Here is a 14,438-nt window from a genome sequence, read left to right on the forward strand (position 1 = left end):
AATAAAATTATAAGAATAATAGTAGGAACATTACTAGATAAAAACACAAGGGCAGTAAAACACCAAAAAACATAACACCGAACAAGTTTTTTTTTTTTTTTTAAGACTTCTGGTTTGTTGCATTACACTAGCAAAAGATTGAACTTTGTACTTATGTAAACAAAAAATATAACTGGAATGCTAAAAGATAATAAAAAAAAACTACATATTAAAAGTGAAATTTTTGAAAATATATTTTGTTTAAATTCATGAAAAACACAATAATCATGTTTGAATGTTTTTCCTAATACACAAATTGTGTAGAATTGTTGACCTTTCACGTGGATTGTAACCTCTTTCAAATAAATGTATCAGTAAGTGAGGTGTAAAAGAATAAAAATAGCTTATTTATGGAGCTAACTTTTAAAATTTTCCTACCTACTCTTGTTGACATCTTTCATTGTTACAACGTAACAAATATGGATAAGTAAAAATTAAAGACATAATTAAAAAGCCGATTAAATTTCCAATAATATGAATAAATAAACAATATATGTATTGTTAAAAAAATATTGAGCAATTCACTGTTAAAAAACGGAGTATGTTTTGCAATTTTGTTGTGGGTGTTTTTACAAAAAAAAAATTTTGTATGAAATGGATTTTGACGTAGGAAAAATCTATTTTTGGGCTCGAGCCATGTCGTCCTGATGGAAGTTCCCTCGGGCAGCTTCCATCTGTACAATATTTCTGTGAGTGATATTACAAGAGAATTACCGTTAGGTATCACAGGGTTTTAAACCCCAGAACAACTATCCTAAGATATCGTGTATAATCAGGGACGTATCCGTAGATAACCATAGATATCTGCACCCCAAACAGACTTAACCCAGTCTAGGAATCTAAGGAGGAGGATAGGTGAAGAACCGTTACATATCCTCTCCCTTCATAGTACTACTCGTCTCTGGTAAACTCATTCCACACAGCAGCGCAACTACCGTGAGAAGAGGCATCCGACTAGGCATCGTGGAGGGACAACATAACGGGTGGGCCATTTGGACGACATGGCTATCTCACCCAAAAATAGATTTTTCCTACGTCAAATTCGTTTTTTGGGCTCGAGCCATGTCGTCCTGATGGAAGTGTACCAGAGAATTACCTATGCCTCGGTAGGAAGCCTCAAAGTGAGAGGTCCCAATACCGAAATGCACTTACAGGATTACTCCGTCAAGGCATAGGTATCACGCTCAACTATATATCCCAGAACAGTTAGGAGGCAGAATTGACAAGCATGATGGTCCAACAAGGAGGCAATAAGGACCAAAGGACCGCCCTTCACAATTGGAAAATCACCTGATCCTAGTGTTGGGAACTCTAAGGAGCCCGAAACTAAAGGAGGCATCGAAGGTGAGGCGTATGGAACCAAAACCCACCATGAGATTAAATTCAAGGAAGGATAATAATGAGAAGGCACACTAAAGATAATGCCGCTACAGTAATTATAATTATAATAGTAGGGCATAAAAGTAAAAGTAAAAGGCATGGATTAATTCACAGCATTTTACTCACAATAATCAGTGCCAAGGTTAGCAAGCAACCATCATTAACTGCATATGAAAAATTTATGTACAAAGTAAATGCATCCCATCCCTACCCATACATAAGGTAACATAAGAGGACAAATACATGATATAAGGAACCATAGGAAACTTATGACAAGGTAAACCTGATCAAGAGACACATGATCAGGTCTGTACAAAAAGGGGTAATCACCCAAACCAAATGAGATATAGCTTAACTACCATTTAGACAGTTAGGCTGTAGCACTAAAGGAACACACAAACGCATTAAAAGCATTAAACAGATTTTGAAGCGAAGCGAAAAATCTATTTTTGGGTGAGATGGCCATGTTGTCCTGATGGAAGGTTCCTTTAGGCAGCTTTCTAAGGGATGTTTGGCTACAGTGATATTCCCAGAGAATTGACTATAGGTCTCCAGAATTCTAACTCCTGGCGCGAATATCCTTAAAATTTCTCTTAAGGATATCGCATAATATCAGGGGACGTATATCTTAATACGACACATGGCAATCTTCACTCCGAATAGCGCTTTCGTTTCAAGGGGGAAGAGTGGCGAAACTGAAGGGGAGCCGTTATCAAGGTTACCCTTCCTCCCGTACTATTAAATGGCTCCAAGATGGCGCTCATTCCTTGTGGCATTGAGCATGGTGCTACAGATATAGTAGTTTCGGGAGGGATCTTGCCTAAACTTTTTCTATGGAAAAGGAGGGCGGGTCCATCAGGATGACATGGCCATCTCACCCAAAAATAGATTTTTCGCTTCGCTTCAAAATCCGTTTTTTTGGCTCACGCCATGTCATCCTGATAGAAGTTTACCAGAGAATTACTTGAAAGTACTGTATCTGTGGATCTGTATAAGTGCCTTAGCCTTAGGACAATTTTATATGGTCATCCAGACCATTGAGAAATATGACGATACAGTTATACGTCATTACCACTAATCATGGAACAATGTTAGGGCTTCCTGCCACCTGCAGGGAAGTGTCGTGCTAGACAGTAAAAAAGGTCTCAAGGTTTGTATATATTTTAAGATCAAATATAAGTATCAACCAGAACTACTGTATTTGATTCTATTGCTCCAATAATATAAGGTTTACTTAGGATATTAAGTAAAGAACTCTGGCTACATTTATTGTGCTATTAGCAGAGCAAAATAAGATGAAATAACACTCTTTAATCATTTATTTAGGCTAAATGAGTAAATTGGATAACAAGTGTAAAATGTAGAATGGAATTATACATACAACGAGTACAAATAAAGTTTTTCTACCTGAAAAGGAAGAAAAGATTAATGCCACTATAAAATTGAAAATTTGAAAAATTTATCAATATAATTTTCTGTAAATGTTGGATACTATCAACACTGTGTACAATGTACACACGGCACAAGTGTCATCTGTATAATTCTACACCTGAAAATTTGAACAGTCCCAGTGTCACCATGGTGACACCCATATAAAAGATATTGCACTGGAAGTGTCAACACCTTTTCACCCAAATTGATAGTCCCAATCAATTCACTGTTCATCACAGCACTAAACGACAGGTTTTACTACACTACCTGCCACCACCATGTAATGCTCAAGTTCGTGCACTTGCTTCGCATAATGTTTGTAAAACACTCTGGATGACTTCCATCCAGTATATGAGCGAAGACGCTCGAAGTCCATACTGTATACTGAAAAAATTTCAGTGAGGAAGCAATTTTTCTTGGATCATGACCTGCGGGTGTACTGTCAGGATCCGCTCTGCGAATGAAGTAGGTGAGCTTCACCCTCAGTTGTTTTAGGGATAAGTTTGATCCCGAGGTTTCTCCTTTGAAGAGCTGTCCTCCCCTGAAGTCAGAAGTTTTTCGAAGATAGACCTTTAGACATTCTACTGGACACAGAGAGACATCTTCCTTCAGAGGGCAGATTCTCCAGGGACCCCATCTCTTAGTGGGTAGCTTGTTCTTGGCGAGAAAGGTAGGATCAGAGAAGAGATTCAGTTTTCCCGCTTCTGTGAACTGAATATGGCCCTCGTCTCTTGATAGGGCTACTATTTCACTAACTCTAGCCCCTGAGGCTATAGCAAACAGGAAAATAACCTTCTGGGTAAGATCCTTAAGAGAACAATTTTCATTGTTCAAGGTTGAGGCATAGTGTAGGACCTTATCCAAGGACCATGAAATGGGCTTCAGAGGTGCTGCAGGTCTAAGTCTAGCGCATGCTTTCGGGATCTTGTTAAAGATTTTCTTCGTCAGGTTCACTTGGAAGGCGTATAGAAGAGGTCTAGTCAAGGCTGACTTACACGTAGTTATCGTGTTGGCAGCTAGTCCTTGTTCATAAAGGTGGATGAAGGAGGACAGGCAGAAGTCTATTGAGATTTCTTTCGGCTTTTTTGCTTTGACAAAATTAACCTACCTTTTCCAAGACGATTCGTATTGTCTTCTGGTTGACTTTGACCTAAACTGCCTTTTGAGATCCCAAATCTTTTCTTAACCACTAAGGTGAGAAAATCATGAGATGAAGGTTTTGGGTTCTCTGTGATGAAGCGAAGACAGTCGACCTCTGAACCAGTTGAGATAAGAGATGGGTTCGATAGAGGGACCAGCCTCAACTTCAGTTCTATTACCAGAGGGAACCAGTTGTTCTTGGGCCACTTGGGGGCTACTACAGCTGCCATTCCCTTGAAGGATCTCAGCTTGTTGAGGACCTTCAATAAGAGATTGGTTGGAGGGAACAGGTAGATCCTGGTCCATTCATTCCAGTCGAGGGACATGGCGTCCATCGCCTCCGCCAGAGGGTCCTCGTATGGGGCTACACATCGAGGTAGTTTTTTGTTGTCGCTCATCGCGAAGAGGTCGATCTGCAGTTCCGGGACTTGTTCCAAGATGAAGGAGAATGAGTCTGCGTCTAGGGACCATTCTGACTCTATTGGCTTTAGCCTGGATTGAGCGTCCGCCATCACATTGCGGAACCCTTGTAGGTGAACTGCTAATAAGTGCCATCTCTTCTTTTTCGATAAACGAAAGATGGCTAACATCACATGGTTGATGTGGGGCGATCTCGAGCCTTGTCGGTTCAGACATCTCACTATCACTTCGCTGTCCAAGACCAGCTTGATGTGGGCTTATATGCAAGAGGAAAGTGTTTTCAATGACAAGAGGGCTGCCATGGCCTCCAGAATATTGATGTGAAAGGTCTTGAACAGGGATGACCAAGTCCCTTGGGCTTTCCTTTGGTGGGAGTGACCTCCCCATCCTTCTGTCGACGCATCCGTATGGATGGTCACTGAAGGTGGAGGTGGTTGCAAGGGCACGGTCCTCGTTAGGTTCTTGACCTTCGACCACGGCTTGAGAAGTGATCGCAGTAAGGTCGGTATCGGTCTTTGTAGATCTCTTCGAGCATTTGATGCGTATCTTCTCCAGACTCCTGACGCATCTTTCAGCTGTGCTCTTAGCACTGGGTCTGTTACTGCTGCGAACTGGAGAGAGCCCAATACTCTTTCCTGTTGGCGTCTTGAGATCCTGTTGGATTTCAGTAGTCTCTTGACAGACCCCACAATCTCTCTCCTCTTCCCTGGGGGAATGGAGAGGCGGTGTGACTTCAAGTTCCAATGGATTCCCAGCGATTGAAACTCCTGAGCTGGAGAGAGTCGAGACTTCTTGAAGTTGATCTTGAATCCCAAATGTTCCAGGAACTGGATCACTTTCTTGGATGCTAGCAGACAAGCCGTCCTGGATGCTGCCCACACCAGCCAGTCATCCAGGCACGCTGCTACCTGAACACCTTCTAGGCGTAGTTGTTGAACGACTGCGTCTGCAAGTTTTATGAAGATCTTCGGGGCTATGTTTAGTACGAAGGGCATGGCTCTGAAGACATACTTTTTCTTATGTAACTTGAATCCTAGGTAGGAGGAGAAGGAGCAGCTGACTTGCCAGGTCTACTGACTCTGTGTACGCCCCTTTTGGTAACAGGGTCCTCATGCGTTCAAGGGTTAACATCCTGAACTTGCTGTTCTCGATGAACTTGTTGAGTGGCGACAAGTCCAGAATAACTCTAAATTTGTCCGAGTCCTTCTTGGGAACACAAAACAACCTTCCCTGGAATTTGATGGACTTTGCTCTCCTTACAACCTGTTTGCTCAAGAGTTCTAAGATATATTCTTCCAATAAGGGGGTGAAGTGTTGGAAGAATTGAGGAAATGATGGTGGAAACTTGTTCCATTTCCATCCTAGTCCATTCTTGATTAGGCTGTGGGCCCAAGGATCGAAGGTCCAACGATCCTGAAAGTGTTGGAGCCTCCCTCCTACCTGAAGCATCTCATTGCTTCGATTGTCTGGAGGGTTTACCTCCTTGACCGCGTCCTCCCCTACCTCGTGAGGGGTGTCTTGAGGAGCAACGTCAGGAGCCTCTACCTTTCAAACGAAAGGTAGTGGTTTGCCTCTCAAACCCAGGGTTGAATGCTGGTGACTGGGCAACCACCTGCTGAGGCACCACTTGGAATGTGGTCTGTTGTTGAGCAACCACTTGGGGCACCGCAGCCATGGTGACTGTAGGATGTTGCTGGGCAGGCCGAGAAGGTAGTCTAAGCTTCTTCATCTTCCTTTTATGTTGGGCACCAGCATCCGGGGAAGAATTCCTTTTAGACGAAATGCCCCACTTCTGGAGAAGGTTCCTATTCACCGTGGCGGCTTTCTCAACTACCTCCTTGACCACTTCATTTGGGAAGAGGTCTTTACCCCAAATGTTGGAAGATATCAGCTTCCTGGATTCGTGTTTTACTGTTGCTGTAGCAAACACGAACTCTCTACAGGCTCTAATAGCCTTCATAAAACCGTACAGGTCCTTTACTAGGGTGGCCATATGCCTTTTGGCCAGGACCACTAGCATGTTTGGGGTGCTTTTCAGGCCTGCACATATCTCTATGCAGTTCTGTAGGGATAGGGATGCCGCAAGTCTCTCCTTTGTCTCTTGCTCCCTACGCAAGAGAAAGTCTGACAGTTTCGGGAGATTTTCGCTGAACTGCCGTCCCGCAATATCTGCATCCAACTTCCCTACTGAGAAGGATAGGTGGACTTCCTTCCATTCCTTCTCTTCCATGGGCAGGGATAATGACAGAGGCTTACAATCCTCTAGTGCAGGGCATGGTTTGCCTACCTCCACTGCCTTGGCAACAGCTTTAAAAGCCTTCGACGTAAAGGGAAAGGCTATTGAAGCAGGAGCAAGAAAGGAAGGGTGTTTCTTGCCCAAGGCGGACACTTTCTAGTTCGTGTAGCCCGCCTTCTTTAGGCTGCTTGACAAGAGAGCCTGTGCCTTATCGTGGTCGAAAACCATGACCTCCTTCGGTTCCGTCTCCTCTTTTGACGCTGGCTCCTGCTTCAGTCGAATGAAGCAGTCAGGGCAAGCATTAAAGCTCGGCCAGAACTGGATGTCATCTAAGGGGACGGCTCCCATCTTCTCAGAGATGTAGAACTTGCCGTTGGTAATCGGCATAAACTCCGCGTACCTCCAGGGATTAGTCTCGGGGCAAGGTCGGAGGTCTTGGACTCTGGGTCGCTTGAATGACCCTCGGGAGGCGGTGATTCGTGCTTCACAGAGCTCTTTTTCGAGCCTCACTTCCTTTGCTTCGCCTTGCTTGTGAACATTCTCCATCAGCGCCGTAATATGAGCCAAAACTGCCTGGCTCATGTTGTCCAATGGAGGGGTAGAAGCAGAAGATGTAGAGGGTGTCGGCTCCAGTGCCGGCATAGACGGAAGGGACTCCGACTCGACTTCTTCTTCTTCTTCAGGAGGCAAAGTAGACTCCTCCTCGGGATCATACTTAAGGAGATCCTTCTCAGTCTCTGTGGACACTTCAGACATCCTTTCCTCCTGGTGGATGTCCATGCCTTACAACGCCTCACTGGCAATCTGGACGCAGGGAGGTCCGGGTCGTGTTTGGGGCACAACAGCTTCACTACCCGCCTTAGGGAACAGCAAGCTACGCATCCTGTCGTTAGGTAGGTACAGTCCCGGAGAGTTCTTTTGGAACCCTCGTACCCATTTGCGCAGCTTTTCTCGTGCTGCATCCCTCGACTCCGTTGACTTGGGGTCGTCGAAACCTTCGGCCACCATGGCCAAGCAGATGTTGCAGTTCTGGGGGTCCCTACGATGAGACCTGCACACTTTGTGACCACAAAAGTTCCTACTCATGTGGTCACAGAAGATCACCTCACACTTCATTTGGGGTTCCTCCTGTAAAGAAAGGAAAATTAAATGAGTATACAGTTGTTTATCACACATGATAAACAGGTTATGCAAAATATCACAAATTTTAAGTACTTTGTATTTTTCCTAACAGTACATACTGTACCTCGAACTACTTTCTTAGGAGTATCTGGGATCTCCTCACATCCGACCACAATTTTGTGTAGTTTACCCTATTCCCGTTCTCTATGCGGGGTAATCTCTGGCGGAGTGATACGCGCCCAGAGATGACCCGGGGTCAGAGAGCATGCTTTCTCAGGTCTCGCTCCTCAGTGAGTTTTGGTGGAAAGAGGTTGTCCTCACTCTGTTAAGTCCTGTAAGTCACTCGGGGAAGGATGGGTGGGCCATAACCCGAAAGTAGTTCGAGGTAAGTACTGTTAGGAAAAATACAAATTACTTAAAATTTGTGATTTGTTCCAACACGGAGTACTTACCTCAAACTACTTTCTTAGGAGACTTATACCTTAGGAGGTAGGAGTGTACTGCAGGGCTCAGAGACCGGGAAGATGGAAGCAAAAAAGGGGAAACCTAGATAGGGGGCTAAGTTCCGCTGACCCATCGAAGGAGAACACTCGAAATAGGGAAAACTACCCAAAAAAACTTAGTGTCTAAGTGGCTTACCTCTGTAAAAGACGCCTTGGAGGCGTATTTCTTCAGTTACGGTGAATTTTATGGTAGTTAAAGGCCCTCCGAGTCCCTTTTAGGGAAGGTAAAAGGTAACAGAGGGGGGGGGGGGTAAGGAAAAGGAACCTGTGTCTCTTGGACTTACTGCCCGTGGATTCCCTGGGGCTATACCTTTAAATCTTCTGAAGCACTGAAATGACGGGACCGAGGGAGAACCCGTCCAAGGACCTCCTCGAGCATTCCTTCAAGTAGTGAGCTGTGAAGGTCGACTGGTTGGTCCAAGTACCAGCCCTCAGGATTTGGCCGACTGCCATGTTCTTCTCAAAGGCCAGAGAGGTACTCAGTCCTCTGATGTCGTGGGGCCTGGGTTTACCTGGAATAGGGATTCCTACACTACTGTAGGCTCTCCTGATCACTTGCCGTAACCAGAAGGAGATCGTGTTCTTGGATACCGGTTTCTTCACCAAACCTGAAGAAACGAACAGATTCTTGACTTCGGGCCTCAGCCTGGCCGTCCTCTCCAAGTACTTCCGTACTGCTCTGACAGGGCACAGCCGCAAGTCCTTGGGGTTGCCTGAACGTGGGATTGCCGGCACCGAGAATCCTTCAAACTTGGGGTCCCAGACTGCTGGGGTCTGGGTCTTGGCCACGAAGGATGGAACGAACTTGAAGGTAGCTTCACGCCAGCCCTTCGAGTGTGACACCTCGTATGAAAGTCCATGAAGTTCCCCTACTCGTTTTGCTGACACTAGTGCCAACAGGAAAACTGTCTTGAGGGTGAGCTCTTTGTCTAGGATGTCCTTTAGGGGTTCGAAGGGAGGCTCTAACAGCATCTTCAGGACCCTAGCCACGTCCCACTGGGGCACTCTAACAGCTTGCGGAGGGCATGATTGCTCAAAGCTCTTGATGAGCATCGAGATGTGTCTGTAGGAACCTAAGTCAATGCCTTTCAGGAGAAAGACTTGACCTAGGGCTGCTCTAACTCCTTTAATGGCTGGGATGGACAGGCTTGCATCGTCCCTGAGATAGACTTAAGAAGTCGGCTATCTCCGGGACCGAGGCTCTCAACGGCTTGATATTCTTAGCGGCGCACCACCTCGTGAAGGTAGCCCATTTTGCCTGGTACACAGCGGCCGAAGATCGTCTCAGGTAACCCGCCATCCTCGTTGCCGTCTTCGCCAAATAGCCTTCCTTCCTCAGGAGACGCTCGATAACCTCCACGCGTGAAGGCAGAGGGACCGAGGGTTCTCATGGAACCTTTGAAAGTGTGGTTGCCGGAGCAGGTCTGACCTGTCCGGAGGGGGCCAAGGTGGAAGGCGCGCCAGTTCATTTAGGTCTGAGAACCACTCTCTCTCCGGCCACCAGGGCGCTACCAAAGTCATCCACAGGTTGCTCGCTCTCCTCACCCTGTTGAGAACCTGTCTGAGCATTCCGAAGGGAGGGAAGGCGTACACGTCGAGGTTGTCCCAGGGATGCTGGAAGGCGTCTTCGAACGCTGCTCCCGGGTCTGGCACAGGAGAACAAAACACGGGGAGCTGTGCGTTTAGTCTTGTGGCAAAGAGGTCTATTACCGGCGAACCCCACTTCTGGATCAGAGTCTTGGCCACTTCTGGGTGGAGGGACCACTCGGACCCCACCACCTGACTCAATCTGCTGAGGCCGTCGGCTAGGACGTTCCTTTTCCCTGGAATGAACCTGGCCGAGATCTTGATCTGCTCCCGTTCGGCCCATTCCAGAAATTCCAATGTGAGGCCGCACAACTCCTTTGATTTTAGACCTCCTTGCTTCTTTATGTATGCTACAACGGTGGCGTTGTCGCACATCAACGCCACGGTGTTTCCCCGGAGCTTCTGGACGAACTCCAGACACGCCCTCTGTACTGCCATCATTTCCAGTACATTGATTGGGTCCCCACCTTCCTCTCGCTGTACTGTCAAGGAGATGAGCACCCCAACCCTCCTTGGATGCGTCCGTGAAGAGGAGCATTTCCGGAGGGTCGGCCGCGAAGGGCATCCCCTTGAGGATGTTCGAAGTGTCGATCCACCACTCGAGGACCTCCTTCGTTTCTGTGGTCACCGGAACTACTTTGTGAGGAGAGTCTCTCTGGTTCCAGGCTTCTTTCAGGTTCCACTGAACTCCCCTGAGCTTGAGTCTCCCCTGAGAGACTAGCTTCTCCAATGACACGAGGTGACCTATCAGTCTCTGCCAGTCCTTGGCCCTCCTGGGCTGACCCGACAGAAAGGGCCGTAGGATCTGGTTCAGGTTGTCTAGTCTCTCCGCGGAAGGGAATGCTTTCGCCAACCGGGAGTCCAGGACCATCCCTAGGTAGGTCATCCTGGTGGACGGTATCAATTGGGATTTCTCCAGGTTGATGGTGATACCCAGAACGTTGCAGAACTGCAGGAGCTTCGGGCCTTGCCCCCTCAGTACTTCCCTTGAGTCTGAAAGCAATAACCAGTCGTCCAGGTACCGAATCAGGCGGATGCCCTGTTCGTGTGCCCAGGCTGAGACTGTCGCGAAGATCCTCGTGAAGACCTGAGGGGCTGTGGATAGACCGAAGCAGAGGGTCTTGAACTGCAACGTCTGGGTACCCCATTTCCCCCTTAGATACTTCCTACAGGAGGGGTGGACAGGGATCTGGAAGTATGCATCCTTGAGGTCTATCGACATCATGAAGTCTCCTTCCCTCAAGGCCGCTAGGACCGACTTCGGAGTGTCCATCTTGAAGTCGGTTTTGCACACGAACTTGTTGAGGGCTGAGAGGTCTATGACTGGTCTCCAGCCCCCTGTCGCTTTCTCCACCAAGAAGAGTCTGCTGTAAAACCCTGGGCCTGGGTTCTTGACTGGCTCCAATGCCCCTTTCGCTAGCATAGCAAAGACTTCTTCTTGCAGGGCTGTCCTTCTCAGGGGTCTTTCAGTGCCAACCATTCTGCCTGTAGATCTGGTATCAGAGGTGGGGGTTCTGCCAGGAAGGGCAACCTGTATCCCTTCTTCAGGACCGTCACGGTCCATGGATCCGACCCGTGGTCCTGCCATGCTTGCCAAGAATTTTTGAGGCATCCCCCCACCTGAGGCTTCGGCAGGAGTAGGGGGCCTCCCTCCCTATCTCCTTCGGGAGGCACAGCCAGAACGCCCTCTTCTGGAGGCCAAGTAGGAGGGCTTAAATGTTGACTGCGTGGCTGCAGAACCCTACGGGAGGGCTGAGAAGGCTGCTGCCAGGACGTAGTAGGAGCGTCTCTCCTGGGCTGGTTAGGTGAGGCGTGAGGAGGAAGAGGGACGTCCGAAGGAGGTCTCCTAAGGTTGGATCTTCTTGCTGGAGGAGGTCTCGGTTCCCCACATCCTTTAACTTTCTCACCCTCTCCATCACTTCTTCTCCTTCCTTGAGGGGGAAGACAGTCTCGTCCCACAGTGGAAGACTCCTCAGGGACCTGGCCTCTCTGTCTGGGAGCCGCATTACCAGTTTGCTGAGTACAGTGTCCCTTTTCCTCAGTATCCAGTTGGCGATTTGCGTAATTGACTGATAGGACAGGAACTTCAGAGCCTTACCTCCCAAGCTAATCAGCTCTTTCAGCAGGGCCTGATTTTCTGGAACTGCTAGGTCGTACGAGGATTGGAATGCTACCAGAGTGGCGGCCCACCAATCCAGCCAGGATGACACATGCACCAGGTCCCTGGACAGCTCCTCCATCATGGCAGTCTCCGCTGGCGAGAAACAAACCGGGGCTGTGGTCACCCTCTCTTCTGCTGCGCCTTGTCCCAAGATGGCGACTGCTGGTTCTACTGCGCAGGGTCCCGCGCGGTGGCTTTCCGGGAGGTAGAACCGCGACTGAGTCTTCAGGCCCTGGAGAAGCCTAGAGGCGCTCTGGTTCTTGGGGGCCTCCGCATGGTTGGCCACTACCTTGCTCACATGTGCCAATCCCAGCTTCACGTCTCTAGCCACCGGGAGCGCTAGTGAGGACTTCTGTTGAACGGGGGCATCCACCATCCTGTTGAGGCTCGAGAGCCAGAACTCGTCAGACGAGGGCTCCGGTTCATCCAGCCTATGGTGTCGTCGGATGAGGCCTATGACTCTACGGTAAGCGGAAACCTACGCTGGAGAGCCTTCTCCCCCATCCTCTCTCTTGTCCGCGGGGGGTCCTAGCTCTCGTGACGACGGACCTCCGATGGGGGGAGCCGTACCAGGGGATGGCATCCTCTTGGAGTGGTCCAATTCCCTCGCTACAGGCCGTAGGACGGGCATCGCCGCTGGGACGGAGGTCTCCGTCTTTGATTTTTCCCTTCTTCTGGAGGACCAGGGCTCCGCGGGCTTGCCCGTCGAGGAAAAGAACCTCTCTCGTTCTGGACGTCTCCTTGGAGATCTTGAAGGAGGGACGCGGCTGCCAGACCGAAGGGGCGACTCTCCCCGCTGGGCGGGTGGAGTCGGAACCTTCGTGGACCTATACCTATCCCTCGACGTCTGATACGACAAGCTCCTCCGTTGGTCAAATCTGCTCCCGTCGATGAATCCTACTGGTGATCGGGGTCTAGGGAGCCATCCCGAGGTGCCTGCGACGGTTGCTGCCCCCAGGAGTTGGCTACGTGGAATGGAAACCCGAACCCATTCTTCCTCCGGAGAAAGACTTCTCCTGAACTTCCTCCTGGGGGACCTTGAACGTCTATCCACGTGGCGGGGTCTTGAAGTCGGGCGCGAACGTGATCGTCTTCTGCGAGACCTATCTCGTCGCCTTCTATGGTCTCTCGGGGCTCCTTCATCTGACGAGTACGAGTACTGTAGGCCTCAAACGAGGAAGCCAAAGATCTGTAGGGTCTCGTTGAAGGGTCCGAAAGTAGACGTGTCGTTGTCGGTTCTGCATGGGGCCCGGCCGACGACGCAGGCTCCATAAAAACCGCTGGGAACAACGCTGACGGTGTTGGAGGGGAGCGGGGGAGCTCCTCGTTGGGGAACCAGGCCTCAAACTCCTCTTCCATTTTGTGGGGTGATCTGAAGGGCGTCTTGGGAGGCGCCCACACGAGGGCGTCTGATGGCGGCGAGTCGTCCTCGGCGTCACCCTCGGCTGCTGACGCACCTGAAAAGCCCGCCCAAGAGGCGGGAAAAGAAACTGCTGCCGTCTTTCCCCACATAGGATCGTCCAAAGATACCGGGCCTGCTTTGTCCAGGGCCCCATCCCCCAAAAACACACCCGCCCCTCAGGCCCCCCACTTCCCCGCAACAGACTTACCTCGACCCCTACTCTGGGTAGGGGGAGAAGGTAGAGAAGCTCTATCCGACGGGATGCCGGGCGAAGCGAGAGGCGAAGAGACGTTGGGCTTCCTCGGAGACCGTCTAGAAGCTTTCTTCTTTTTCGTGCTGTAACGTACCCACTGCACTTCATTCCAGGACTCGCACTCCAGACACGTGGCTGTAGGAGAACATACACTGCCCCTACACGACGAACACAAGGAGTGTGGGTCAACTTCGGGTTTTGAGAGAAAAGCGCCACACGATTTGCCGGCCATAGGCCCAGGGCAACGACGGGGCTGCTCCATAACGCACTAGCAATATACCGCGAGACACAGGAACACAGAGGGAAAGGAAGGGAAGCACACAAAGGACCATGTGGGAACCGCGTGGGACACAAAGGGATCGGGGACACAAAGGGTCACACTGGGTTAGAGAGAGCGTCGGTGTTAACGCCGACGCGACCAGAAACTTACTGAGGAGCGAGACCTGAGAAAGTATGCTCTCTGACCCTGGGTCATCTCTGGGCGCATATCACTCCGCCAGGGATTACCCCGCATAGAGAACGGGAATAGGGTAAACTACACAAAATTCTGGTCGGATGGGAGGAGATCCCAGATACTCTTAAGAAAGTAGTTCGAGGTAAGTACTCCGTGTTGGAACCAATCCCAATTTAAAACCAAAATGTACAAGCAAAAGATTAAAGTCTTAGATAGGACGTAACCGTTCATCCATATTTAACCGGCTGGTTAATAGGAGCAATCGCCTGCATTCACCACCTATCGTTAACTATCTCATCAAAGATTTGAA

The 14,438-nt window shown here is 49.1% G+C and overlaps 1 protein-coding gene across 1 annotated transcript in view; it reads right to left on the reverse strand.

Moving 5' to 3' along the window:
- The window catches only part of LOC137653407 (TBC1 domain family member 2B-like), a 687,014-nt gene that overhangs the window by 492,990 nt on the left and 179,586 nt on the right, over nt 1–14,438 (reverse strand). The gene's annotated exons all lie outside the window — the stretch shown is intronic.

Source organism: Palaemon carinicauda, chromosome 14, assembly GCF_036898095.1.
Source record: "Palaemon carinicauda isolate YSFRI2023 chromosome 14, ASM3689809v2, whole genome shotgun sequence".
NCBI classification, from domain to species: domain Eukaryota; kingdom Metazoa; phylum Arthropoda; class Malacostraca; order Decapoda; family Palaemonidae; genus Palaemon; species Palaemon carinicauda.